The sequence below is a fragment of the Balaenoptera physalus genome (assembly GCF_965194825.1).
Source record: "Balaenoptera physalus genome assembly, chromosome: 13".
Taxonomy (NCBI): domain Eukaryota; kingdom Metazoa; phylum Chordata; class Mammalia; order Artiodactyla; family Balaenopteridae; genus Balaenoptera; species Balaenoptera physalus.
Genome location: NC_138892.1, coordinates 108,255,826 through 108,283,478, shown reverse-complemented (window position 1 = coordinate 108,283,478; position 27,653 = coordinate 108,255,826). Strand labels below are relative to the sequence as shown.

At 48.7% G+C, this 27,653-nt stretch overlaps 1 protein-coding gene across 27 annotated transcripts in view; it reads left to right on the top strand.

Moving 5' to 3' along the window:
- Positions 1-27,653, top strand: part of MICAL3 (microtubule associated monooxygenase, calponin and LIM domain containing 3) — a 175,915-nt gene that overhangs the window by 32,942 nt on the left and 115,320 nt on the right. The window contains exon 4 of one of the 27 annotated variants that reach the window (XM_082420516.1): positions 11,040-11,175. The exons of the other annotated variants lie outside the window; for them this stretch is intronic. The gene's annotated coding sequence lies outside the window, so the exon portion shown is untranslated. The remainder of the gene's footprint in view (positions 1-11,039; positions 11,176-27,653) is intronic. 27 annotated transcript variants of the gene reach the window in all.

The window sequence follows — 27,653 nt, the reverse complement described above, 5'->3', positions numbered from 1 at the left end:
TCTTTAACGGGAGAAGAGGGTGAGGTTGGGCCAGCAGGGGAGGCACCTTTGCGGGGAGGACACTTTCCTTCTTCTATAACTGCCTCTAGCCCTTGTTGTCTCTGACTGTTAAGCGTTTGCATTTTGGGGAACATAACACCACGTGGACTGAGCACCTAACCCGAGTAAGGGTGTGTGCTAGTTGGTGAGTTAATGGACAGAAGGGTTAGAGGTCTGCTGGCTCTGCGTTGGCTGGGCTTTTCTGCAGGAGGTGGTAGTAGATGAGCTGGCCTAAAAGTGTTAGAAGTTGAGGGTCATGGGGTTTGCATAATTTTAATTGGTGATGAAAATCTGTAGGTGAATATCACCCAAGAGGTCAAAGCATGCCACCTCCCTGGGTCGGTTTATCCTGAGAGTTCAGTTATGGGTAATGTGGAATATTTAGTTGCTTGGGGATGAACCTTCCTTCCTCTTAACTCCGAGAAAAGCTCTGCTCTTTTTTAGTAGCAGGGCTTACCACTTAGGAAAGTCCAGCCAAAGCCGTTCTGTGTAAGCGGCCCCGTTGGAGTCTGTCCTGTTCTCCATGCAAGACTGTGCACAGTTCTGTCTCCTTCAGAGCTTCCCTTAGTAAATAAAGGTTAGTGTATCCGTTAGGGTTAGTTTCAAAACTGCTGGGAATTGCAAAATATGGCTTAAACATGAAAGAAGGTTTTCTCCATTATGTAAAGAGGCCTAGAGGTGGGAGGCTCAGCCAGTAGCCATTTCCATGGTCATCAGGACGTTGCCTCCTTCTGTCTAAAAAGATAGAAGTTCTGGCCCTATTAGCTGCAGCATGTGGTCCACTCCATGGGTTGACAGGTGAGAGTTTAACTGACCTAACTCCACTGCCCTGGCACATGATTTCCATCCTTTAGGTTACCTGATGGTCAGACATGGCTGCTGGAGCTCCAGCCATCATATTTCTGTTTCCACGAAAAACACAAAACAGAGGAAATGAAGAGAAAGACAAAAAGTTGCTCTCCCATGTAAGACAACTCCCTTAAAGGAGTCTTTCTGGAAGGCTCACACACCTCTGCTTATATCTCATTAGCCAGCACTTAGAAAACATGGTCACAGCTAGCTTCAAGGGAGGCTGGGAAGTGTGGTTTTGTACCATTGCTGGCCCTGATCAAGTTGGGGTTCTGTTGCTAAGAAAGAAGGCTTGCTACAGTGAGTGAGTGTGTCTGAGCTCTTTGCTGTAGCTGGCATGTCTTACATGAGTGTGCCCTGCTTCCTGCAGGCGTCCGGAGGGACAGTGATTCTTTCTCTGGATACTGACTGGCTGTCCTTGCGTCTCTCCTTCCAGCTGAATGATAATCCAGTTGCAGGAGTCAGTTGGCAGCCTGGTGGGTAAGAGGGGCATGTATTTCTGGAGGTGACGTCTTAGTTGGCAGCAGTGGCAGCTCAGGCCTGGGCACACCTGGGAGGTTGCTGTTCTTACATCTCGGGACTCTTCCTCCCCTCCCCTCCCCGAACCCTGTTTTGTTTAGAAGCTGTGATCGTGATGTGCGACCCCTCTTGGCTTCGCTGTGTCACTCACCGTTGCAGGTCCTCGGAGGAGTGGGTGCGACGTCAGTACAGTGAGAAGCTGATGTGTGTGTCCCTCTGCGGCTGTGTCTCCTAGGATGTCAGGGTCACAGAGGACACACTCAGGAGTCCGTCTTCCTGCTTATTTCTTCCGCCTTGCACGTACATATCTACAAATACCACCTAATGGTCCAAGGTTTGGGCTTATGACTAAAAACCTGAAATTCCTAAATTCTCTGGACCCAAGTCCTCAGGAAACCTGGATCCTATGCTCAGCTCAGTGAGTTAATTGGAGTTCTCTCAGATCTTTTCCACTTGAAATCCTCAGCAGCCCTGTGACGTCAGCTGGGGACTTTTCGGGCAGATGTATTTCCACCTCCCACCCCTGGCTGAAGTTGTCTAGGAAATTGTCCCTGACACATTGAGATGCGTAGCAGATTTGCGTTGAGCTGTCAAGAGAATTGTGGGGTTCATCTTAGAAAACGGTGCTCTCAGCAGCTTGAGAAAGTGTTAATTTGTAAAAATCAAACTAGCATATTATGGGATGCTGATAGGTGGGAATCACTGTGTGAGTGAGCGTAGGAGGCTGTCTTGGCTCTTAGATTTTGGTTGGTTCTCAGCTGGGCGCCTTTTTAGATGCCGTCTGTTTCTGCTGTACTAGCTTCTCCCAGTGCTGGTCTGCCTGCTAATCCCTGGCTGTACAGGACAGAAGGAAGGCTCCCTGTAGAGAGGGGTGGGTGGGCATGTCTTCCACAGGAACGCAGGGATAGAGAGGGGGCGGGGGTGGAGCAGACACGCTGTGGCGTGGGTTAGGGTGGAATGGGGTTAGGGTTAGGGTTAGGGTTAGGGGTTAGGATTAGGGTTAGGGTTAGGGGTTAGGGTTGGGGTTAGGGTTAGGGTTGGGTTAGGGTTAGGGTGGAATGGGGTTAGGGTTAGGGGTTAGGGTTGGGGTAGGGGTTAGGGTTAGGGGTTGGGGTTAGGGGTTAGGGTTAGGGTTGGGGTTAGGGTTAGGGTGGAATGGGGTTAGGGTTAGGGTTAGGGGTTAGGGTTGGGATAGGGGTTAGGGTTAGGGGTTGGGGTTAGGGGTTAGGGTTAGGGGTTAGGGTTAAGGGTTAGGGTTGGGGTTAGGGTTAGGGTGGAATGGGGTTAGGGTTAGGGTTAGGGTTAAGGTTAGGGGTTAGAGGTTAGGGGTTAGGGTTAGGGGTTAGGGGTTAGGGTTAGGGTTAGGGTGGAATATGTGGCTGCAGCTGCCAGTCCCTGTCCAGTGCTCTGATTGTCTCTCTGAGAGGTTGAGACTTAAGTAACAAAACCAGGATTTAAATCTGATTCTGTTTGACTCACTGCCTGTGCCCTTAACCATGTCACATAGCTGCTGCTTCCTCTTTATTTCGTTCATTCAGCGAGTGTCTGAGTGCCTCTGTGTTCCAAGCATGGTTCTAGGTGCTGGAGACGATAGCAGCAAGCCAAACAAAGAAAAGTCCGTACCGTCGTGGAGCTTATTTTATAGCAGTGGGTAAGTTCCCACCACCTTTCACAGTTTCCTAACATGATATTTTGTATGAACACCACACCTCTTCCCCAGAGTGTTCCTTAAATGATTTTTCTTTTTCTCAAGCACTAGAACTAGGGGTTTCTTGTTTGTTGGCTATTGGAATATTGATCCCTCCCGCCCCCTGCTCCCAGCATCATAACTGGTTATTGGGACAGCTAAGACACAGTGCCTTATTGGAGTCCTGGGGCTCAGGAGGTCACCCATATCTGGGGTCTGGCTGTGCCTGTCATTTCCCTTCTTTCCCAGGGAAGGGTGTTCCTGGCTTACATGGAGTTGCTTTGTGTCCCCCACCCCCATCCCCTAGTTGTTGTTGTTGTTTTAAATTTATTTGGCTGCGTCAGGTGTTAGTTGAGGCACGCCGGCACGCGGGGTCTTTCATTGCAGCGTGCGGGCTGTTCGTTGCAGCACGCAGGCTTCTCTCTAATTGTGGTGCTCGGGCTCCGGAGAGCACGGGCCCAGTAGTTGCAGTTCATGGGCTTAGTTGCCCTGCGGCATGTGGGATCTTATTTCCCCAACCAGGGATTGAACCCGCATCCCCTGAGATGGAAGGCAGATTCTTTTTTTTTTTTTAATTTATTTATTTATTTATTTATGGCTGTGCTGGGTCTTCGCCTCTGTGCGAGGGCTCTCTCTAGTTGTGGCAAGCGGGGGCCACTCTTCATCGCGGTGCTCGGGCCTCTCACTATCGCGGCCTCTCTTGTTGCGGAGCACAGGCTCCAGACGCGCAGGCTCAGTAGTTGTGGCTCACGGGCCCAGTTGCTCTGCGGCATGTGGGATCTTCCCAGACCAGGGCTCGAACCCGTGTCCCCTGCATTGGCAGGCAGATTCTCAACCACTGCGCCACCAGGGAAGCCCGGAAGGCAGATTCTTAACCACTGGACCACCAGGGAAGTCCCCCCTCAGTTGCTTTTGAGGGCTGGTTTCAGAGGTTCTTGTGTTCAGTTTATTTTAGGTGGTCACATTCTTATTTTTTTCCACTGGAGTCTGGTTCAGGCCTTATGGATACAAGAGAAGGTTAGCTGAATGTTTTTGTCTGTCTTCAGATCAGGTTGAGGTGCCTGGAGACAGATGACTTCCCTTCTGTAGGAAAGAGGAGGGAAAATGTCACAAGACTACTTTCCACTAAGAATAGCACATTCGTGAGATCTCTTGGATGCAGGTTTTCGAATTTAGTTTCCTGACGTGAGGCTGGAAGGCAGAGTCCCCACCAGCATCGTCCTCATCTCCAGGCTTTATTGAGTATTTTCTATGTGTCTGGCACTGTGAGAGGTATTTTACATACGTTCCAGCCTCCTCTGAGGCCAGAAAAGGAAACAGAGGTTAAGAAACTCCCGCGGAGCCACGTGGATGGGGAAGGGACAGAGTTGGGGTTGAACTGAGGCTTCCCGGCTCTTACACACGTCACACACGGATGGTTGTCTTCCGCTCGTCAGCTGCTCTGCTGGGGCCGTGCTCCTCAGCTCTGAGTGGGGACCTGCCAAGCGGGACGTGCCAGCTTGTGTGGGCTCCTCTCCTCAAACGACAAATCACAAAAGCTCAGGGTTTTTGCAGCGTGACTGATTGGTTGTTTGATGTTTTCCTCTTTCTGTTTCCACTCCTCCCTCCCTTCCCCCAAATGTACCCAGGTTGGCTTAGGTCTGCCTTCTCAATTCTAGAATTGTGGCAAACTTTAAAAGGCTGGGAGAGTGGAATGTGGTGGGAGATTTGAGGAGGCTGCCTTTGCATGTCGGAGCTGGTCACTCACTCCAGAGGTTTCTAGTCTGGATGCTGGGACTTAGCGGTGCCTTAAGGAAATTAGAACACACGATTGTCTAAAGGGTCTGTAGGGAGGTGCATGGGTCTTGGAGGTGCTGGGCCAAGCACCTATTTCAGAGAAGCTTCTACCTGTTCTGGGTGTTGGGGACTGGCTGCCTACAGGAGGTCTAATCACTTAGGTAGTCCTGGCCTGTCTTTACAGAAAAGGAAGCTGAAGCCTTGCCCGCACGGCTGGTGTGGTCCAGGGAGCTGTCGGGTCAGTGCTGCAGTCCTGTCCACCCTCGGTCAGCTCCGCCTAGGCTCTTGGGTTGGTTCACACAAGTGTGGGTCCAGTGGTTTGACTCTGCAGGGCACCTTTAGGAAGGGTTAAAACATTGAACCTCTAGAGGCAAATTAGGAGGTTGCTCTCTTATTTTCCCATAACAGAAAAATGTTTAACTTCGTGGCAACCTTGAGCCATGGCTTTCACTCCTCCAAACACACGTATTTGGTGTTTGACCTTGAACGGGTCTGTGGTTTCTTCTTTGTGCTTTGGGTTTTTCCTTTGGTGAAAGGGATATTAAATACCAGATATAGACAGTGGGGTGCTGACAAGAAAGGGAGAGTGTCATAAAGGGCCTCTCTATCTCTCAGACCCTTTAAGAGTAAGGAATTGTCTTTTTATAGTGCTTCACAGCTTAAGAAGCATTTCACAGACATTGCTGAAATTGATTTGCAATAGTAGGGTAGGTAGGGCTTGGATTGTGATTTCCAGTTTGTAAATGTACAAATGTATTGAGAGCAGTTGTGTGGCCTGTGAGATGAGCCCTGGTTCAGACCCCGTCCCTGTGGTGCGCACTGCGCTCCTGCCGCGCTGCCCTGCCTTCCCAGCGCGTGCATACTGTCGGGGCATCCTGGTGACCCCTCCCGCGTCTGGGTCTTCATTTCTGTTTGCTGAGGAGCTTACTGGGCACCGGCAGAGCCACTTGGTCTGAGACAGCAGAGGAAGTGACCCAGCCCGGAAGTTGGGCCACGTCACCAGATGGCACAGTTGGAGACCACTGTTCTGGCCCTTCTCCTGGGAGACCCGTGTTAGGAGGTCGACATAGGGTGGAGCTGACAGTGGGATTTCCTTTCCTGGTCATTACGGGATGGCAAGTATTTAAAAATATCTCGTGAACATTCTTTGGCTAGTGGCTGGGTGTGCGCCCAAGTTCATGGCCTTAAACCTCGGAGGGGCACCAAGTAGCCGAGTAGCTGGGGCTGCCTTCTGCAAGATGTTTATCACGGGTGTTGCCCTTTATTAGACCAACACACTGAAGTTATTCCCTACCTCGAACTTACTCTCAGTCCACTCAGGGCTCTTCAAGATAATTAAGTCTCGTAATTCTTGGTACCTAAGTAGTGATACAGTTTGGGAATATTTTTATCTTTTTTTTACGCAGACAGCTATCCCCTGAATGACCTGTGTTTCATGCTTCTCCTTTGCCTGAATTTTTTCACTCCATCTAAAATACTATTTTCTCTCTTCCCAACACTGTATCCCAAACTTCTCCAATTCTACTCAGTCCTCTAAATGTAAAGGCTGTTTCTGATTCACTTCTTTACCTTCTCCAGAGCACCCCAGCCCAGGTAGACCTTTGAAATCCTTTGGCTCCTTGCTGCTCAGGAGCTTGTTCCCAGGTCGCCACCTGGACCTGTGGCATCTGAATCTGCATTAAAAGGGCTCTCGGGTGATGGGTGTACGCAGAGGAGCACCTGCTCTCGGGCCTCCTGTTGTGTTTGTTTATCACCTTGTGTTAGAAGTTAACAGTCTCAGTATTTTGTCCTCCCCTTTGCAAATTTATCTTTTCTTTTTGATCTCTTGGCAGTACCTGATGCAGTCTTGGCACTGAACAGGCACTAATCAATATCTGTGGGTTGACTGGCAGTCACCCTTCATTTAAAAAATTTGTCAGCATGTAGGGAATTGTATGAGAGATGTGACATGCATGCACATAAAAATATACTGCTAAAAGAGCAAGAAAATTAAGAGGAGACACAATAAATTTGAATGCACTGAGTGCGGCAACATTTGTGGAAGGGGCATAGGCATTGGAACCAGCCAACCCTCGGTAGATAAGTTCTCCCAGCTCCCTCACCTGCTGTGGGTATGCGGCCTTGATTATTCTCTCAAACCCTAATTTAATGGTCTGATCTCTAAAGTGAGGGTGACAACATACTTACAATGTTGTCCTAAAGATAAAATGAGATAATGTAGGTAAAGCATACACCAGTGTTTGGCACATAATGCTCAGCAAGTGGTAGCCAGATGGTACAAAATGAAGGCATTCATGGACTCAACAATCGCTAGAAGTTTTAAAGCGCTTTACTTGGATTCTTGCTAGCCTTTGAGACACCCACTGCTTTATAAAATGGCTGAAACAGGGACAGCTTTCTAAGGGTCATGTTCCATCTGCCCCCCTTGTGGTCTCATGGTTTCCAGGATGTGCCCTCAGCTCTGGGGGACAAGTCCCTATCTTCTGTATTCAGTGTCCCCAAGAACACCAGTCTCAGGGAGGTGCCTGGCACCAAATGCTGCCTGGCTGAGGCGTGAGGCTGTGAGGGGAGCAGCTGCCTTGGAACACCGTGCCCCCCCTGCCCCCTCCGCCCCAGGGTTTATGCTGCTGCAAACAGATGCACAGAACTACTAAACGGTGGAAGCTGACCTAAAGAACTGTCCTGGGAGCTCTCAGAAATGCAGTTAGAAAGTCAGCAAGGTTGTCGCAACACAGTGGATGCGTCCTCCCCCAAGCTCTTGCCCTTCCTTTGGGCCGGGAGGGGAAGGGGGGACTTGCCAGGTTACGAAATGATTTCTTCTTCTAGGGCAGGCGGTGGGATGGGAGTGGGGTGGTACAGGCATCCGGAGGTCGGCTTTGGGAGCTGCTGTGATACAGTGCGTGTACTTAGTGTTGGAGCGGAGGCCCGGGTTGTGTTCTGCTGTCTGCTGGTGTGCCCCCCGCAAGGCGGGGTGTACATATGTGGGTGAATTCACAGATGTCAAGCTCTTTGAAGATGAAAATTGTTAAGTTTTTATCAGCTGGACTGTCACTTCCTTTACTCTTTTTTTTTTTTTTTTAAGTTTTATTTATTTATTTATTTTTGGCTGCATCGGGTCTTCATTGCTGCACGCGAGCTTTCTCTAGTTGCACCGAGCAGGGGCTACTCTTCATTGTGGTGCGCGGGCTTCATGGGCTTCTCACTGTGGTGGCTTCTGTTGTTGCGGGGCATGGGCTCTAGGCGCACGGGCTTCAGTAGTTGTGGCATGCGGGCTTCAGTAGTTGTGGCTCATGGGCTCTAGAGTTCAAGCTCAGTAGTTATGGCACACAGGCTTCGTTGCTCCGTGGCATGTGGGATCTTCCCAGCCCAGGGTTCGAACCTGTGTCCCCTGCATTCAGGGCAGGCGGATTCTTAACCACTGCACCACCAGAGAAGCCCCCTTTACTCTTTTTTTTAAGTCATCTTGTTTGGGGTTTTTTTTCCCCATTTTTTAAATTGAAGTACAGTTAATTAACAATGTTGTGTTAGTTTCAAGTGTACAGCAAAGTGATTCAGTTATACACACACACATATTCTTTTTCAAATTCTTTTCCTCATTTTCTTTGCTCTTGGTTTAAAATAGAGCGTTTACCTTGTCTTATGCATTGGATCTATTCATATTTCACCTACTATGTTTGAACCTTGTTACAAGTCAAGTTAAAAAATGTTTAACTCTTGAGGGGATTGAGACTTCTTCCTATATTTATGATTTTACAATGACAAGTCAGTGGAAAACCGGAATTAGCAGAATTCACTCTTCAGTTCAGGTTGGCGATTCTGTAACAGCTACATGTATAAAATACTGTGAAGTCTCGTGAAAAGAGGACATATCTTGGAGTTCAGAGTGAGGCAGGTGTCCGAGTGTTTTCCTCTTTCCTCTCTACTCCCTGCTTGGTGAAGGGAGAAGGCTGGCCGTGTCAGGGGAGTCGCGGTCATGCCGGTGGGCGGCCTCGCTCTCTGCGGGGTGAGTGGCTGTCTTGGCTGGTTCAGACTTGCCAACAGTGCTGTGGGCTGCGAGGTTACCGTGCCTGACGGACGCAGGACAGATGTCCAGTCCAGCTGCGTGGCACAGAGCTGTGCTCCCATCCTAGATGGACGACAACCGACTTCTGTACAGTATTTCTCTTCTGAGTCCCGCTCCCGCTTTCTTTGTGATTTAAAAAATGTCCTCCCTCCCACTTCTCCTCCAGGCTCCTCCGTTCACCTCTTTGCAGTCTGGCGTGTGGAGGGGCAGCGTCAGGGCTCTCCAGCCCCCCACTTCCCACTTGGTGTGAGTGTCCTGTGCTCTGGCAGAGCTGTTGGCCGGAGAGCAGAGGGAGGGGCCTTCCCTTGGGAAGAGGTCAGGAAGGACCAGAGACTAAAAATAGGCAGCTTCTAAGAACCAGCTTACTGCTCCCTCAGCTCAGATGTGGTCCTCCTGTGATAACCGGGCTCAAAGTAGAGTGTTGCTTTTGGAACAAAGAGAAAGTAAATCAACCCTCATTAAAAGGAAGAAAGAGACAGATATCACCACAAAATACGGGTTTTTACTGTATGTTCCAGATAAGAGGGATGCTCCCAAATTGCCTGGTGGATTTAGATGTGTGTTCCCTGGTAATTCCGGGTGTGTGTGTGTGTCCACATGTGTGACACTAGGATGGTTCCGTGTGTCAGGTGCTGAGATGCTCTGGGACTGTGGGTAGGTGTTCTCACAGAGGCTCTTCCCAAGAGGTCTTTGCCACGCACGTGGAGAAGGATGTGTCCCATTTACAAGGCAACTCTCCTGACACTAAATGGAAGAAACTCCCCTGGGTCCTGTTTGTCCAGTAAATACACAGCCTGGACCCTTGTTCACACAGGAGGCGTACCAGCTGCAGAGCTGAGGGTCAAAAAGCCAGCGGTGCCAGCTCTTCTAATATGATAGACAAGCTGCCTTGTTCCCCTTTTTTCTGTTCTTTTAAAAAGTAGGGGTTCCCCCCACCAACCACAGAAAATGACGCCTTCCCTGGCCTTCGGGACTCTAGTGCAGATGTAGAAGGCGCTCCTGTGATTAGAGCCGGTGAGGGTCCCGGGGTGGCCAGAGGACCTCCAAGGAAAAAACCTGGAGCCTGAGACACCACTTGCCCTGGGTCCTTTACACCTGTTGTCACTTCTTCCTTCTCACGTTTAGTATCAACACCTTGTTTTTACCAGGGAGGATTTTCTGTCCTGACTTTCAGACTAGATTTTGAACAACTTCATAAGGGTATTGCAGTGTATCCCTCTGGACCTGTTTCTGCCTTTTCCCGTGACCTGAGAAAGTAGCTGTGTTCTCTCGAAAGCTGCCCCCGGCCCTGATCCTGCCCTGGCGTGGCTCGTGGCCAGACCTTCCACCGTCCTGAGCGACAGTGAAGTGCTCATATGGTGCTTGGCCTTTATCACTCACTTCATCCCTTTATCTTGGTCAGCCAGCTAAGTGTAGCCTCTTCTCTCTCTCACCCCTGCCTTCTCTGGTCTCTGTGGTCTTTGATGAGGTGGGCCGGACTGGAACGGCATTCTTGGTTGGCTGGGGGTGCACATGGTGGGATGGGGGCACGCTGGTGCTGCTGGCAGGCCTTTGTGGAGGGGCCGTTGCTCTCTCGGAGCCCCTCTGTCCCCTGAGCCTCAGGCTCCTCTTTACGCCTTGATGTCCGAGCCTCACGGAGTAGCTTGTCTGGTGGAAGGGAGCAGATTCCCCTGCTAATCTTGCTGTTGTTTTGTTCAGGGAACCGTGGAGTGCAAATGAGGGAGGCCCCTCTTCCTGTAGCAGGTGACTGTCGCGCTCAGGGGCTCGCAGCAAGGTGTGCCTTGGGGGGGACCGGAGCCAGGGTGTCCTGAATATCGGTTTCGTCTCCCTCAGTGGCTGAGGGACAGGGAGCACAGGCCCCCGGATGGTTTTCAGACTTAGTCCCAGCTGAGCCAGGCAGGCAGCGTGGAGGCCTGCACCAGGGCGCCGCTCCGGAGAGGAGAGGGTGGAGATGGGGTCGCACCCTGGGAGGGAGAGCCGGGGAAGTCTGGCCTGAAGTTAACATCAGAGCGTGCATTGATTGTTTAAAAAAAAGTCCGACTGCTTGTGAGACATTTCCGTTTAATGGCTTCTGATAGTATGTTTGTTGTTTATATTAACGTTTAGGAGCTCAGAGGGTGCAGTGACACTGTCAGAAGTAAATCGTACGGTGATCTCAGTGACTGCTCCACCCCTAGCAGCGTGGCCGCCCCATCCTCCGATGGCTGTGTGAGGACCCAGCAGCCTGTGCCTCTCCCAGCAAGTGCGGTTGCACCCTATTTTCATTGAAAAATGCATCTTGCAGTGCTTCCCTCATGCCTTCTCACATGGCTGTACGTGAGCTGGTGTAGTGCCCGCCTCTGGAAGCCTAGTCGCTTCGGCCTTTAATCTGAGTTGAGAGCTTGTCCTCCTTGCTGCCTGGCTGTGTCCAGCACTCTCGCCTGGTGGGTTCCCAGAAGAACTGGCACAGACTGTGGCCCGGGCGAACCTTGCGTGGAATGTTGCCCTCGTGCCATCCGCAGAGCGGAGGCTGGGTCGGCCCCCTCCCTGCCTCGACTTGATTGTTTGGGACTTACTGTAATAATCTGCTTGAACAGGCGGAGAGACCACATTAGCTTGGCTGGCAGTCGTAAACAATGTTTGCTCTGTGAGTTTGCTCCCTCACCCCCACTCTCGGAGCCCTGTGTCCTCTGCCACCCCTCTCTCCTTGCATATTCTAACCTTGGCTAAACGGCTTCATTCATAATAAGATGGGCAACATTTTCTGGGATGAAAATGGACTGAAAATAAGCAATTCCCAAGAACCTCCAGCTGTGATGCACAAGTAAAAAGTGTGTAGTTTCTGGGTAGAGATTTTAACTAATGTCTGGATAACCAAAGTATTTTCTTTTTATTCCATACTCCCTTCACTACTTTGGAACCCTATTTGAAAACACACACATGCGTGTGCGCTCAGGTTAAAAAAAAAAAAAACTTTCCTAAAACTGACTGTTTTCTTGGCAGGGGGTGCCCTGCGAAGATTCCATTCATTGCCTCACAGAACAAGGGCTTCTACTGTCAGTCTTTGCACAGGTGTAGGGTCCTGGATGGTCTGTTGCTAATACCTAGGGAATTTTGGGGGTTTCTTTATTTTTTCCATAGACTAGTTTTTTCCCTCTTCTTCTCACTTTTCTTTTATAGTTTAACAGAAACAGGGTAAGAGAAAACCCTACCTCACACCTGCACTGCCTTGTGCAGTTTGACAATTGCAGTGGTTGGTTCCACAGACAAAACCTGCTCCACCTTCTCTGCGTTGATTGGTGGCTGATGATGTCATGGCATAAAGCTCAAACTGACTGTTTTCTCTGTGGGACAAGCCCCCAAAAAGCAGACAGCAGAGCTCTTGCTCTTTTGTTCCTTCTAGTCCATGCTATCACAGGGGATAGAGAAAGGTGGGAGCAGAGCTGTGGCTGCAGATAGCTTTGATTTATTTCTAAAGCTCAGTCGCAGGTACCTAGAACAGGAGGCCTTCTTATACCTGGAAAGAGCCTTTGTTTTTCATGAGAGCACATAGTACTTTTTGCACTGAAGGGATTTTGTTGTTTCTGCCTTAATCTTCTCTGTTAAGAGAAAGATAGAGGTATTTTCTTTTTGTTTGTTTGTTTTTTGTTTTTTGTTTTGGCTGTGTTGAATCGTTGCTGTGTGCGGGCTTTCTCTAAGTTGTGGTGCGTGGGCTTCTCATTGCGGTGGCCCCTCCTGTTGCGGAGCACGGGCTCTAGGCGTGTTGGCTTCATCAGTTGCAGCATGTGGGCTCAGTAGTTGCGGTACGTGGGCTTCAGTAGTTGCGGCGCACAGGCTTCAGTAGTTGTGGCTCGTGGCCTCAGTAATTGTGGCTCGCGGGCTCCAGAGCTCAGGCTCAGTAGTTATGGCACACGGGCTTAGTTGCTCTGTGGCATGTGGGATCTTCCCAGACCAGGGCTCGAACCCGTGTCCCCTGCATTGGCGGGCGGATTCCCAACCACTGTGCCACCAGGGAAGTCCCTAGAGGCATTTTCAAGGAAACTATTCTAGTGGCCCAAGAAAGGGTAGGAAGAGGAGTTAATTTCAGGAAAATAAATAATAATTGGAAAAATTTCACTTGATTCCTCACAGAGCTTGGGAATTCTTGCTGTCAGCATGCTTTCATCGTAGAGGTAAACTTAGCTATAGGGTGACAACTCTAAGGTAGATTAAGGGAATGAATGGTACAGCCTCAGAGTTTTGCCTCTGATTTAAAGAGCCCAAGGAGCAAAAGTTCCGTGTGAATTTACTCTTAGTGGGCCTGATGAGATTTACCTTCACCTTGGACCTTCCTGGGCCTGCTGTGGTGCAGTTGGGCCATTAGGGTTCCAGCAGAGCAGGCCTGGCCCGGCAGGGCTGCCTTGGTTGTCGCTGGGCTGGGCTCACCTCGTACTGCCTGGGAGAATTGCTGGAACTATGGGACACTTGCCATCTCCAGCTGCTCCGAGCGTCTGGGGGCCTCGTGGAGAGGCCAGGCTCCTTTAGGGGTCTCTGCAGCTGCCGGCACCAGTGTCCATCCCGTCAGGGGTCCGTTGCTGTCTCTGAGTGTCTGAAAGCCTGTCTCAGGTTCTCATATGATCATGGCCAAAGGACCCAAAAAGTTACTTCAGGACACATTTTTTTCAACCCACCTTTCTTTTCTCAGACTCATGGTCAGACATGAATTAGCACTGACCTTAATGACCATTTCCAAAAAGCTTGCCCGGAAAGGGCTCACCACTCTGGTAAGAGGGACAGGACTGGACAGGCGTCCCTGCCTACCCACAGAGTGGCCCTTGGTGGGGCCAGGCTATATTTACCCTCTGCGGGTCCCCAGGGCTTTGACTTGTCAGGTGAAAGGGAAGTCCAGCTGGCCTGGCGGCCACATCACTCATTAATCTGCCTTCACCCACGTGGACTGTGCTCCCTGCAAACGTACAATCACTGGGCCGTCTTCAGACAGCTGTGGTGTAACTTCCCCTAGGAGGGACAGAACATCGCAGCTGGTTTACATCTTCTAAACAAAACACCCTCAGAGGCTAAGCAAGGCACTCCCGCAAGCCCGGTGGAGCACGACTCACTTCTTTTGTCGGGCAGCTCTTCTCCTTCCGTTACCGTGTTTTGAGGTTTCGTAGGGCTTTGCCGATGAGGTGGTGACGTGTATATAGGGGAGAAAGCCCGTCTGAAGTGGGCGAACCTCTGATTTTTCAGCCACATGTGTGCCGTGTTCCCAGGTTGGCCTTCTGTCTCCCTTCTTCTCTGCCTTGTTAGCACGTGAGGATCACTGTGGGGGGACCTCCCGCCGCTGCAGAGATTCTGATTTGATGGCTCTGGGGTAGGGCCTGAATATTACATTGGTAATATTTTTTTCAGGTTCCTTGGTGATTCTCATGAACAGATAGCTAATATCAGAGTATAGGAAAATGTCCCTGTCTTAGTTCACACACCCCAAAAGTGGCACACTTGAAGCACATGGTAGTTCTTTCCCATCATGAATGTTTATGTCCCATAAATAGGGAATTGCCTAAATTTTATGAACAATGACAGCTGTCACCCTGGTGTGGCATTTGAAGCTCTGCTCGTCTCTGCTTTCTCTCTAACTTCCATCTTTGCAGGGGAGCCCTTGAGTGCTGGGAAGAGCGCAGTTGTAGGGTCTTCTGGGGGCCTGTCCAAGCCCCAGGCGCTTTCCTCCAGAAAAACAGAATGCGGATGTGCTTGAGGCGCTCGAGACCTCGGCCTGCTGCTGCCGTCACCGCTGGTGGGAAAGCTTCGTCTCCACCCGTGAGGACGCCTGCTTTTCCGCTTGGTGACAGTGGCATTAGTGTTCCCGTTCACGTCTCTAACGGTGAACCCCTGGGTCTCCTCGGGCAGTGGCAGGCCAGAGAAGGATGCTGTGGGACAGCTCTGAGCCTCGTTTTCCCCACAGTCTCCAAGAGGAAGGCTCGTCACTGGTCTCCGAGAACAGGAGCCGCCGTGGGTGTGGTCGTGCTGTGCCAGCCCCTGCTGTGCCAGAGGCGGATGGGGGGAGATGCGCCACCGCCGCCCCCCGGTCCTCTGTCCTGGGGCCTCTGCGCACAGCTGGGCATCTTGGGCGTTTTCAGTGGGCAGGTGGGGGAGCAGATTGACTGTTGTTCTGCCAGGATCTGACATCGTGAGAGTTTGCTTGTTTGGGCTTGTTTTATGTTATTTACCCTGATAGGTAGCTCTCTGTGCACATTTGACACTGCCTGTCAGAGGCAGGGTTTACAGCTTTCCTTTGAGAAATTAGTCCATAGATCTAGAAAATGTTCTTCAGCTGCTTGAGTATTCTCTGCCTAATTTCTCCCCCTTCTCAGCCTAGTTTCCCTTTTTTATCCCTGCCGAGGCTGCCCTTGCTTCTGTATTTACACAGCCTTGGGTTTATGCTACCTTTACCTCTTTCCTCGTGATGAAGTTTTTTAAAAATTCTTTTTCTCCTAAGAATGTTGTGTTCTTTCATATATGTATATATATATTTTTTTACATTTATTTTTGGCTGCATTGGGTCTTTGTTGCTGCATGCTGGCTTTTCTCTAGTTGCGGTGAACGGGGGCTACTCTTCATTGCAGTAGGCGGGCTTCTCATTGCGGTGGCTTCTCTTGTTGTGGAGCACAGGCTCTAGGCGCACAGGCTTCAGTAGTTGTGACTCACAGGCTCTAGAATGCAGGCCCAGTAGTTGTGGCGCATGGGGTTAGTTGCTCCACGGCATGTGGGATCTTCCTGGCCCAGGGCTTGAACCCGTGTCCCCAGCATTGGCAGGCAGATTCTTAACCGCTACACCGCCAGGGAAGCCCTTTTTCGTATATTCTATCACTGGACTTGATTATCTCATGGGACTAGTCCTTCCATGTTCCCTCTGATCTTTGAGTTTGGCTTTTCTTCAGTTGTGTTTTATGGATTTAATGGCCTTCATCAGGATCAGTTCTCTTCTTTATAGGTTGACTCACAAATGCTTGTCAACTATAAGAAGTCTTGTTTTTTTGAAGTTGTGTTCAACTGGCCCAGAAAGGTTATTAACATGGCAGCTGATTGATACTTTGAAAAAAGTCAGACCTTGGTCCTCAGAAGTGCTGTTTTGTATAAGAGGATGGAGTGGTAGTGTCTGGAGGAGACAGTGGGGGTCAATGGGCACCAATCACATCAGCTCCTAATACACAGCCCCTGCTTGGGAACACCGAAGAGGATGTGCCTTAGGGGAGGGTGATCTGAAGTAAGGATGGAGACGAAACTCTGGAGATGAGGTTGAGTGTGTAGGGGAGTTGGCTGCGTATGTAGCCATAGTTAGAGAAGGCACAGTGGTTGGATTTGAGGATTGAAGGGAGGAGAGAAGGAACAGGAAGTTCAGAGCATTATGGGGATAATAGTGTGATGACACAAGAAGCTCAGGGGTCTTACACATTTGGTGTTGACTATTGAAAATAACAATAAGGGGTTTGGTAAATTTGGGGTCAGCTCTCTTTGAGAAGAGTGGGCACTAGTCCCAGTGGTAATCTTGATCACTTATTACTACTCAGTACAATTGCTAAATCTTTTTCACTTCTATTCAAACCCAACCATAGCAAGCTGAATGATATTCAGTATTAACAATCCCTTATTGATTAGATACATATAGGACTTGAGATTTTTTTATATTACAAAAAATAAGGTAATTAATTTTAGATTATCTTTGGTTAATCATTAATTATGACATTTTATTCTCATTAAATAAATTATGCAGATCAGCTTAACTAGAACAAGTCAGTCACCACAGTCCCAACATTATTGTTTTTATGTTTTTTATAACCTGTGATGAAATTATTATTACTCATTTCCTTTGTCTTGAAAATATAGTACATGTGTATACCTTTACTTAAAAGATAAAAGTGAAAATCTTTAAAGGATTTAGCAAATAAATTATTCACAGTTTGATTATTTCATTTTGCTAATAAAGGAAGAAAAAGTGCTCTATGTTTGAAAAACAAAACTAAACCAAACCCAGACTGTGGCACTTTCTTGACCAGGCTTTTGTCCTTGGCCTCAGAGTTGGAAAGTCCAGGGACCTTCTCCAGTGATCTGGAGGCGTGTTCCTCCCCAGAAGTAGTACAGGACTGCTGGTTGTGATGACATGACTTGTAGGGCTACTTGGAGGAGTGTTAGTCCTTCAGTAAATACAGCACATACTCCTGTGTCTGCCTAACGGGGCTCAGATCTTTAGTGTGTGCAGCGGGGTCGATGGTTCCAGATGTTTCTCGAATGGGTGTCTAATGTTTCTGTGTTGTCTTGAGGGAGGTGCCTGTCGACAGGCAGTAGTGGATGGGACCGTTTGCTTTAGAGGAGGGCAGTTGTTCTAATTTAATATAAAAATAGGAGCCTAGTTTCCTGAGTCACTCTCTAGCCAGGAAGGCCTTTCATTTCTAAGTGTGGAAAGAAGTATTTGTCTGATTCCTTTGGAAATGATTGTCTGGTGCCACCTTTCAGAGTTGCAGAGACAGGCGGCCGGGTTTGTTTAGTTTTTGCTTGTTCTTCACAAGGTACACAGAGTTGAGTCAGAGCCCTTCCCCGGCTGACTTCACTGTCTGTGGTCCAGACAGTTCTCATGGGCTCGGATGGCAGGGATGCACGGCCATCCTTCTCTCCTGTGGCACCTCTGTGTGCACCCCTTCTTATATGTGGGTTCTGCTCCTCGCCAGGTGTATGGTTTGCTGGGTGGGGTCACAGGCTGGATTTCAGCCCCTGCACCCCTTCCCCTTAACCGGGAGCTAGCACTCCTCCACATGGTGGCCAGGGGCAGAGCGTAGTATTCATTCAGAGTCATGGGCTCCAGTGCCTGTGTAGATGTGTCTTTATGCTGTGTTACTTGTTACCCAAATGGGTCTTGCTGCAAGTGCTGAATGTCCTTGAGTTTTCCTTCTAGAGCCAGGGGCACCAGTGGGGAGAGCAGTACACTTACCTTACAAGTGAGAAGTGGTCTCACCCTCTGCCCAACTGCCCTTTAGTCCTTTCAGACTCCGGTTATCAAAGCATCGTCTTAGACTGAGGAACTCAAACCTTTTGACACCCAAATCTTTTGCTCAAAATTGTATTTGGCCCCAGAGTTCAGCACAGTTATCCGCCAAGTTTAATGTTGGCAAGGGCAGCATTGTAAAGGGGCCCCACTCCGCCCCCAGGTCTGTCCCTCAGAAGTGTGTGGAGCTGCTAGTGTTCACAGCTGAGCCCCGCTGATCTTGGTGGTGTAACAAGTCAAGATACGGAGCGTCCAAGGCCCAGAACAACGTCCTTTCCCATTGGGTGCTCTGGTCTTCCTAGAATTTGTGTTCCTTTTTTTTTTTTTTTTTTTTAAAGGCTGTGCCGTGAGGCATGCGGGATCTTAGTTCCCTGACCAGGGATCGAACCTGCGCCCCATGCATTGGAAGTGCAGACTATTAACCACTGGACCACCAGGGAAGTCCTTGTGTTCTGTTTTTGACACACTAGGGACCTTTGGGAAGAGGTGGGGACAATTTGGGCTTTAGAGTGAGGCATTCCTATGTTTAAATGTTGTCATTTTCAGCTTACTAGCTGGGCAAGTTAATTACCCTCTGATCTCAGTTTTCTCATCTACACAATGAAAATCATAAGAGTTCTTGATAGGATTGTGTGAGGACCAAATGAAAAGATTGTGAAGTGCCAGCACAGTGGCTCGGCACATAGGAGAGTTCAATAAATGGTTATAGGTACTATAATCAATAAGGGATGGCCAGGGTAGAGAGTGTCATGGACATATATACACTACCAAATGTAAAATAGATAACTAGTGGGAAGCAGCCGCATAGCACAGGGAGATCAGCTCGGTGCTTTGTGACCATCTAGAGGGGTGGGATGGGGAGGATGGGAGGGAGGGAGATGCAAGAGGGAAGAGAAATGGGAACATATTGTATATGTATAACTGATTCACTTTGTTATAAAGCAGAAGCTAACACACCATTGTAAGGCAATTATACTTCAATAAAGATGTTAAAAAAAAAAAAAAAGAGATGGCCAAAAAGTCTCTTAAACCTCCTCCTTCCAAAGCAGGGAGTAATGGTAAAGTCTTACATTTAGCTTGAAATCTAGTGGCTATAATCATTTACAAGAGGGAGAAGAGAATAGTGGCTTTTTTAAAATGGTTCGTTTTGTTCCTTCATATCTTGACTGCTTTAATGCTGGGAATAAGATATGGCATGGTCCTTGTCCCTGGGAACTCACAGATCTGGAGACGGTCATATAAACTGGTTCCTGGAGTATAATTGAACCTTACAGGCACTGTGATAGACGTCACTGTGGGACATGGTACAGTAAGCAGTCTACCTCTGATAGCAGTCATCCTTTTTTTCCTTTCCTGCTTTGGACTGGGCTTGTCTTTTTACAATAAGTATGGGACTGAAGTAGATGTGGGAAAGCTAGACTTTGGCATTTTCCAGCTTACAAAAAATATCCTTAGAGGATTGATGGGTCCTTGGAAGGACCTGTAGTAGAAGAGTTCCTCACTTAAAAGAAATGATGAAAGGAAGCAAAGGGAGGTAATGGAGAGAATATAACCAGTTAACCATGGTGCCATTGGCAGCTCGTTGTGTGACTCAGGACAGGTGGTGACACGAGCGCCCGCCTTCCATGCTCATAGGCTTGTGTGAGAAGGAAGTAGATAACCTGGGTGGAAATACCTTGTGAAGCATGCAGTGCTGCTGCAGTGTGGGGAGAGTCGGGGATGGGCTTCGTCCGCGCTGGAGGGAGGCCCGAGCCCCCTCGTGTCCTTCAGACCTGCTGTAAGTTACCTGCTCAGAGAAGCTTCCGTGACCAACTTATCTTGGGTCCCCTCCTATTAGTCTAGGTCACCGTAACCTGTGCATTTCCTTCCTGGCACTCATATTTTGTAATTACAGTTGACCCTTGAACAACGCGGGGGTTGATCTGTGTATAATTTACAGTCGGCTCTCCGATCCTTGGTTCCTGTGTATCTGCGGGTTCTTACAGTTTTTTGGCCATGCCACGCGGCATGTGGGATCTTAGTTCCCCGACCAGGGATCCAACCCGCGCCCTCTACAGTGGAAGTGCAGTGTCTTAACACTGGACCTCCAGGGAAGCCCCAGTATCTGCAGGTTCGACCAGCCACAGACCGTGTAGCTCTGTCGTATTTACTATTCACAAACATTGTGTGTAAGTGGACCCACGCAGTTCAGACCTGCACTGTGCAAGGGTCAGCTGTATATGCTTGTTTGCTTACTTGTTTATTGTCTGTATCCTCCAGCAGACAAGGGCAAGCACCGTGTTTTTATTCACCAATGTAAATTCAGTGCCAACCGTAGGACCTGACATATACCATATATTCAATAAACAATTTGCTGAATGGAGTAAAAGTCGGCAAAACACATTGGTCTTTGGAAAACAGTGACTTTGGGGATGCCCATGTATGCACTGATCCTCGTGTGGGTACTGGGGTGCAGAGGAGCGTCTGTACCCAAGACCGCTGTAGCAGCAGCACCAGAGTGTGGGTTCTGGATTCACAGCGAGGACTTCTGCCTCGCCTCTGCACCCGCCCCGCGGGTGCCTTTCCGCCCATTTGAGACTCCTAACTCACTTGCATTCAGGTGCACATTGACTGTGGTGAGTCTATCCCTTCAAAAGGGAAAACCCCCTCTGGACGATGGAACTTGGTTCCAGGGAGTCGGCAGCTTGCCAGACAGGGAGCATGTGTCCTGTTGGTGTCTAGAGACACACATCCAGGCTCTGGCCACACCCACCGGGCTCCCAGCTGTCTGCTGGATCTTAGCCAAGAAGTGCTTCTTCCGGTCCTTCCTTGGTGTGAGGGGTGTAGTGTAGATTCCATTGGTGTGCACTGCTGGGTGGCCCTCAGATTACTGTTCTCTCAGGGCATGGAAAAAATACCCTTTTTTTGTTTGTGTTTTGACTTTTTTTTTCTTTATTTAATGGTGGTATAATGTATGTTCTTAAAGTGCACAAATCCTAAGTATGCAACATACACACACACAGATGTATATATGTATAAACCTCTGTATGTATCCAGCAGGGTGTTCAGCTGGGAGTCGAGCCATATGAACTTTGGGGGCTAAGGGATTTATTACAGACCTTACCCACTGTGGGAGGTGTTGGGACAGTGAAAGTCCAGATGGGGGGTTGGAGGTCACAGGGGAGTCACTCCCCAGTCTGCCTGAAGCATTGGTGTGGGTGGACAGGGCAGAGCTCCTGGCGAGCTGCTGTCCAGGTGGGGTCCATCGGGTGTCTGTTGGTCTGGGTAAGGGGCGAGAAGGGAGAGCTGGGTGGAGCGTGGGGGAGAGCGAGGACGGGCTGGAACCCCGCGCACTTCTCTGTCTCTGTCCATCGCCACGTCTGACTGCCGAGACCTTCGTAGAGGAGTGGCTGCTGCGTCCAGTCCGTCTTCCAAACCTCAGGCGAGTTCCGTTTTTGGCCAGTTCTAACTCAGAACTCTGGGGGTTCTGGGAAACGTAGTTCCCAGCTGAACCAAGCCAAGCCGGCACTGTCTGCCACACTGTGTGACCACCATCCAGAACAGGATCCCAAAGGTGCCCGCCCTCTTGCCCCTTCTGAGACAGTAACAACACCCCCCCACCCCCAGCCATTATTCTGGACGGACTTCTTCTACTCCATAGATTTGTTTTTGTTTGTTTGTTTTTGTTTTTTTGGCCGCAGCTTGTGGGATTTAGTTCTTGACCAGGGATTGAACCCGGGCCCTCGGCTTGGGAGAGTGCGGAGTGAGAGTGCAGAGTCCTAACCACTGGACCTCCAGGGAATTCCTTATTCCATAGATTTGAATTGTGTTTGTCCTTGGTCTTTACAGAGATGGAGCCCGGCACTGTGTTCTCTTTTGTGTCAGTATGCCTTCTTTTGCTCACCATTGATCTATGCATTTCATCCACGTTGCTGCATGTTGCAGTAGTTCATTCCTTTTCACTGCTGCGTAGTATTCCATGGCTGCTGCTTATTTCTCATTTTGTATTTTGGTTATTTGGGTTGTTTGCATCTTGGAGTATTATGAACTATAATGCTCTATATAATACGTGTGTGTGTGTGTATGTGTGTGTGTGTGTGTGTGTATAAAATGCTATAAACATTCTTGTACTTGTCTTTTGGTCAACATAGACATTGATTTCTTTCGGAAGTATCCTCAAGAGTAGCATTTCTGAGTTTTATGGTAGAGTTTGTTCAATTTTAGGAACTACTACTGAACAGTTTTCCAAAGTGGTTGTATAGCTTACACTCTGGTTGTTCAGCTTACGTTCTGAGTGTCTGGTTGTTCGTCATTCTAATGGGCAGGCGGTAGTTTCTCATTGCAGTTCTGATTGACATTTCATTGATGACTAATAATATTGGGTACCCGTTCAGGTGCTTTCTGGCAATTTGGATGTCTTTTTTTTGTGAAATACCTGGTCAGATCTTTTGCTTAATTTTCGTCGGGTGTCTCTTTCTCACTGTTTACTATGAAAGAGTACATATTCTGGATTTGAGACTTTTTCGGTTACAGGTAGCCCTTTGGCTTTAAGGAGGTGTGTTCCTTCTGAAACTGGGAACAGATGGGGTTCAGGCATGTTTGAGGAGGGAAGCCTTTGGACAAAACGTGGTTATTTATTGCTCCTTTCTCGGGAATTAATGCGTTGTAGGTTTGGAAGTTAGCAACTCAACTTACTTATGGTTTTAAAAATAAAATATTGGACTCACAAGTATTTCTGCTGCTTTTTAAAAATACAGTTTATCTTGAACACTAGAAGTATATACTCATAAACCAAAAATTCATTCTGTAGAGATCTGAACGTTTGTCGTGGCTCTGACACTCTGCTAAATGCTGAGGATAGAGACCTGAGAGAAACTTGCTTCCTCCAGGAGCACAGAGTCTAGTGGGAACAGAGGAAGAATCTGTGCCCAGAGAAGGGAGGAGTGAAGTTGTTGGGAGAAGGGCTCAGCGGGAACGTGGAACCGAAGCCCTGATGGGCGGTGAGTAGGTTCACAGCCATCATCGGTCTCGGTGCAGAGAAGATCGGAGGAGGTTGAATGTGTGTGCAGGGTGGGGAAGCGTGTCGTTGGCAGTGAAACAGGACGCACGGGGAAGAGTGAGGTGTGTCAGGGGCAGCGAGTGAGGGGGATGAAGGGGAAGCGGGTGCTCTGGCCGCCAAGGAATTTAGTCCATCAGCGAAGCGTGTCTCAAAATGTGTAAACAGAGGTGTGGCATGATGAGATTTGATTAGAAAGATCACTTTGGAAGAAATACAGCATATTAATTAGAATTTCAAACTTGAGACGGGGTCTACAAACTCGTACACCCGTGTCCATAGCAGCGTTACTGACAATAACCAAAAGGTGGGCATGAGCCAGGTGTCCGTTGGCGGATGAACACGAACATACAACGGAACATTCTCAGCCGTGAGAAGGGATGAAGTTCTGCTGCCTGTGACAACACCAGTAAACGCTGTGCTAAGCCAGACAAGCAGACTCGAAAGGACACATATCACCCGCTTCCACTTATACGAGGCGCCTAGAAGAGGCACATTCACAGAGACGGAAAGTAGGATAGAGATTACCAGCGGGTACAGGGAAGGGGGACATGAGTGGTCATTATTTAACAGGTACCAAGTTTCTGTTGGGGTCATGAAAAGTTCTGGCGATTATTATACTACATTGTGAATGTACTGAATTGCACGCTTAAAAATGGTTAAAATGGTAAATTTTGTATATATATTACCACAAAAAGTAAAAAACCCCACCTTGAGACAGGATCTGCATTTAGGAGATCTAGGTAGAGTCCAGGTAGAGATAATAAAGTTCAAGGCAACGAGGTTGGGAAGGAGGGGATATGTGGAGAGAAATTTAGGAAGAACACATGGCAGTTCATCCGGTCCTGTTCTGCATTCTCTACAGTACCACACACAGCACAGCCCCTGACATTCTGGGGGTGACGAGAAGAACATGCGGAGTAGGGCAGACGTGAAGGCTGGTGCCTGGAGCTCTGGCTCGGGTGGATGGCAATTTTACAGGGGTTGCAAGTCAGGGGGATGGACCAGTTTGGAAGAGCAGATGAAGAGTTTTTCCTGAAACCACACGTGAAGGTGCCCTGGCATATTCTGCTGGAGATGCCCAGGAGAGAGTTACAGAGAAGGTGCAGAAGGAAACAGAAAGGAGGAGGTCTAGGGACGGAGGACTGGGGGCCCTCAGTGGTCTTCAGTGCGGCAGAAGTCGGAGGAGCGTCCGGAAGAAACCGGCGAGGAGAGTTGCGCTGTGCAGCCCTTCACTCTTTGTCAGATTGGCTTTCTCGTTGCTCTTTGTAGAGTCGCCCTCCTCTCTTGGTGTCCCCTCTCCACGCCAGGCTGTCGGTAGGAGGGCCCAGACATCCTGAAGGTGCTAAAGGCACGGTCGCCAGATGGGCTCAGGGAAGGGTGTGCGCTTCTGTGTGGTTCTGTTGTGTGTTGGGAAGTTGTAGACCTTCAATCTGCTAACGTTTTCTAACGTTCTGATTCCACTATCCCTTCATGCTGCTTTTGCTTACATTCTGCATATGAAGAAAAATTGATAGCTTTGGCCAACATCAATCTTGGGATGTTATAGGATGTAAAACCCTATAATCCCATGAGTTAACATCAGTTTAAGATGCCTATGCATTTATGTTTTAAAGGTCAGAGCATTTTTTCATAAATTTCATTTCTTTTGTTTGATCAGTGATTTGGAAAATTATTAGATTTGAGATTCATGACCCGTTCCTTTACACTGTGCTCTTGAAAGTGTAACAGCTGTCAGGACGAAGAGACAATGCCTGTTTAAAACGTTTCTGAGTTCTCGGCTCTAGTATTCACAGTCTGTCGTGGTGAGCAGAGATTTGTGCACTGGCACCACTGAGCCATTGTGGGCAGGGTGCCAGGGAAGGCAAACAGATTAAGGGGTTCTTCCTTGTGGTTTGGGAAGCACTGTTCTCAGCATTAGTGACTTTTTAAGAAAATTGTATACGTTTCCAGGTCCCCAAGCCAAACCCATCTTTTCATGCGGACACAAGACGGCTGTGGCTTCCTTTATGTGGCTGCACTGAGTTCCCTTCATGCTGCTGAATTGGCAGCAAGAGCAGTGGATACTACCTTCGTATTCATCAGCCCCTTAAACCTGACTATAACATAATCATCTTCAGATTTGGGAGTTATTAAAAATCCCCTGAGATTGATAGAAATGTTCTAAAACTCTTGTGGTGATGGTCGCATAGCTTGGTAAATTTACTAAAAAATCATTGAACTGTACACTTAGAACAGTTGAATCTTATGGTATGTAAGTTATACCTCAAAGTTGTTTAGAAAAACACTCCGTGCCACTTCTGCTGCCTGGGCGCTGCGCTGTTGGGGCAACAGAAGGCCTGCTTAAAGTTCTTCTGCTTCTCAGCCAGGTCCTGCAGGTTCTCATGTCAGGAATGTGGCACAGCTTGGGCTCTCACCTGGCTCCTCTGCACTTGCTGTGCCCAGGGCGTCCAGCACCTGACCGGGCTGGAATATCTACAGGGAATAAGCCAAGCCCATCTGTTTCTGGTGTGAGGCTCTAAGGTGAGGAGCTCAGGTTCTCTAGGGCTTAGAGGCCAGTTACCCAGCTTGTTATTTATTTGGAGCCTGTGACTTTTCCCCCACTAGCTGTTTGGCCATTTTATTGCTCTGTTAACACATGATTACAGGGTGAGCAGGAATTTCGGTGAAACTAAAATCTTCCAGTATGGCCATTTCTCAATGGTTCCTTTTGAAGGTTTGGTGGGAGAGGTGGTTAAGTAATGATTCCCGTTGTCTGTATATTCTCTTACCTCTTTATCCTCTTCTGCTTTCTCCCCCAAATTATCCAGATGATTGAAAAGGAGGTAAACAGATTTTCCTGCCTTCACACCAAATGCCACTCTATGCAGTTGGATTGTAGTATATGAAGCAGGTTTGGTTCACTGTCTAATTATCATTAACTTCCTCTTCAGGAGCCGTGTGCTTCATGACGGCAAAGATCTTGTCCACTTTCACTGTTGTATGTCAGTGCCTGTCACACACTAGGTTGTTAAAAAGCAAACTTGCTGTTAGCAGGGATTGAGGCTTTAACATGAACAAGTGGGCTAAATTGCCCCATAGGAGGTAGGCAGTCAGCACAAAGCGAGGCCATCCTTTTGAGGTCATCTTAGTGTGACATTTATTGAATTCCTACTGTGCTCACACTGTGATTTGAGATACTCTGGGGCTTCTGATCAGACGTCTTTTGAGATATAAGGCTGCTTAGTTTAAGGTCCTTTAACAAGGTCTTTATGTCTGATGTCCAGTGTCTGTATCAGATAAGTATTTAAGTTGAACAGATACATTCACTTTTCCCTGTCCCGAAGTGAGTGATATTTCTGAAGGTGATATACTCAGTCTGTACCCAAAAGCAGGAACCTGAGAGGGTGAAATGTACCCAGATCACTTGGTCGTGCTCTGCACTGAGTGGTCGTGATCATGGCTGAGGCACGGAGCTCGTCCAGTTCACGAGAGGGCAGAGGGTATTCCTCATGAGGGTGGCTTCCCAGAGGCAGACCTGCCTCACCCACAGTGGGGAGAGGGTCAGGCAGTAGATAGTGCCTAATGATATCCCCTAGGGAGCACTTGAGTTCTCTCAGATGTTAGATTTCAGGCTGTGGAGCAAACCAAAGCGTTCGCCTTCTGTGCACCAGAGCCAGCAGGTCAAGTAGCAGTGACTTATGCCTGTGAAAACTTGGGCAAGGGCTTCAGAAAATCCAGTGGTGGGCAGGGAACAACGTGTCACCTGAAGCTCGCCGCTGCTGGACCAGAGAAGGATGCTGAAGGTGGCCATAGGGTGCTGAAGTCTTGGCTATACGTCAGCAGCCCCTGGACAGGGTGGGGGTCCTCCCCAGGGCAGGGTTGGCGTAAGCAAGGAGAGGTTGTGGGCTGGGCCCTTTCAAGAGCCTGCCAGAGTGTAGCTCAGGAATTTGCAGTATTCCTTAAGCATAAGGAAATGAAACTTGTTGTATTCCCTTTCTCTGAGTGTTTTATTTCTAACCAGATGGACTCTTTCCCTCGTGAAGGAGTTAGGGCTGTAGCTGCGGGAATGATGGTCGATGGTGTCAGAGCTCAATAGGAATCAGCAGAATGAGAGGGCTGGCCTTGAGGAGTGTTTGATCCAGAAAAAACTGTGTTTTGCTGGGGAAATTATACCTAAGTCCCATACCGCCTTAAGGTAATTGGGAAGGGAAAGTATGTTCTATAGAGCTGGTTTAAGATTAGCCTTCTCAGTTTATTTCTGCTTTGGAGAAAACAGCTGAGATTTTCTCCATGAAAATAGTTGGAAAAAAAATCATGGTCTTGGAGCCATCTAGCCCCACTCTCTTCTGTGGCCTGGAGCCAAGGCAGATCTGGTCAGTTTGCTTGGTGTGTGGGGTGGAGGTGGAGGGGGTCGTCATCAACCCTGTTGGAGATGTGAGATCTTTTTCCTTCGTTAGCTGCCAGCCTCCTGAAACAGCTGTATCTTACCGCTCCTGTTTTACAGCCAGTCTTCCCAGAGGAAGCATACTTATACTTGCTTTATCTCCTCCTTCCTTCCCTGTTTCCATCTCCAAGAACCCTGTGGACATCTGGTGAATCTTTTCCTTTGGACTGTCTAACCCTTGAGAGCTTAGATATCACTATACCAGTGACCCGTGATCCTCTGGTATCTGGCAAAGGTAAATATTGTCCTGAAATGTGAATT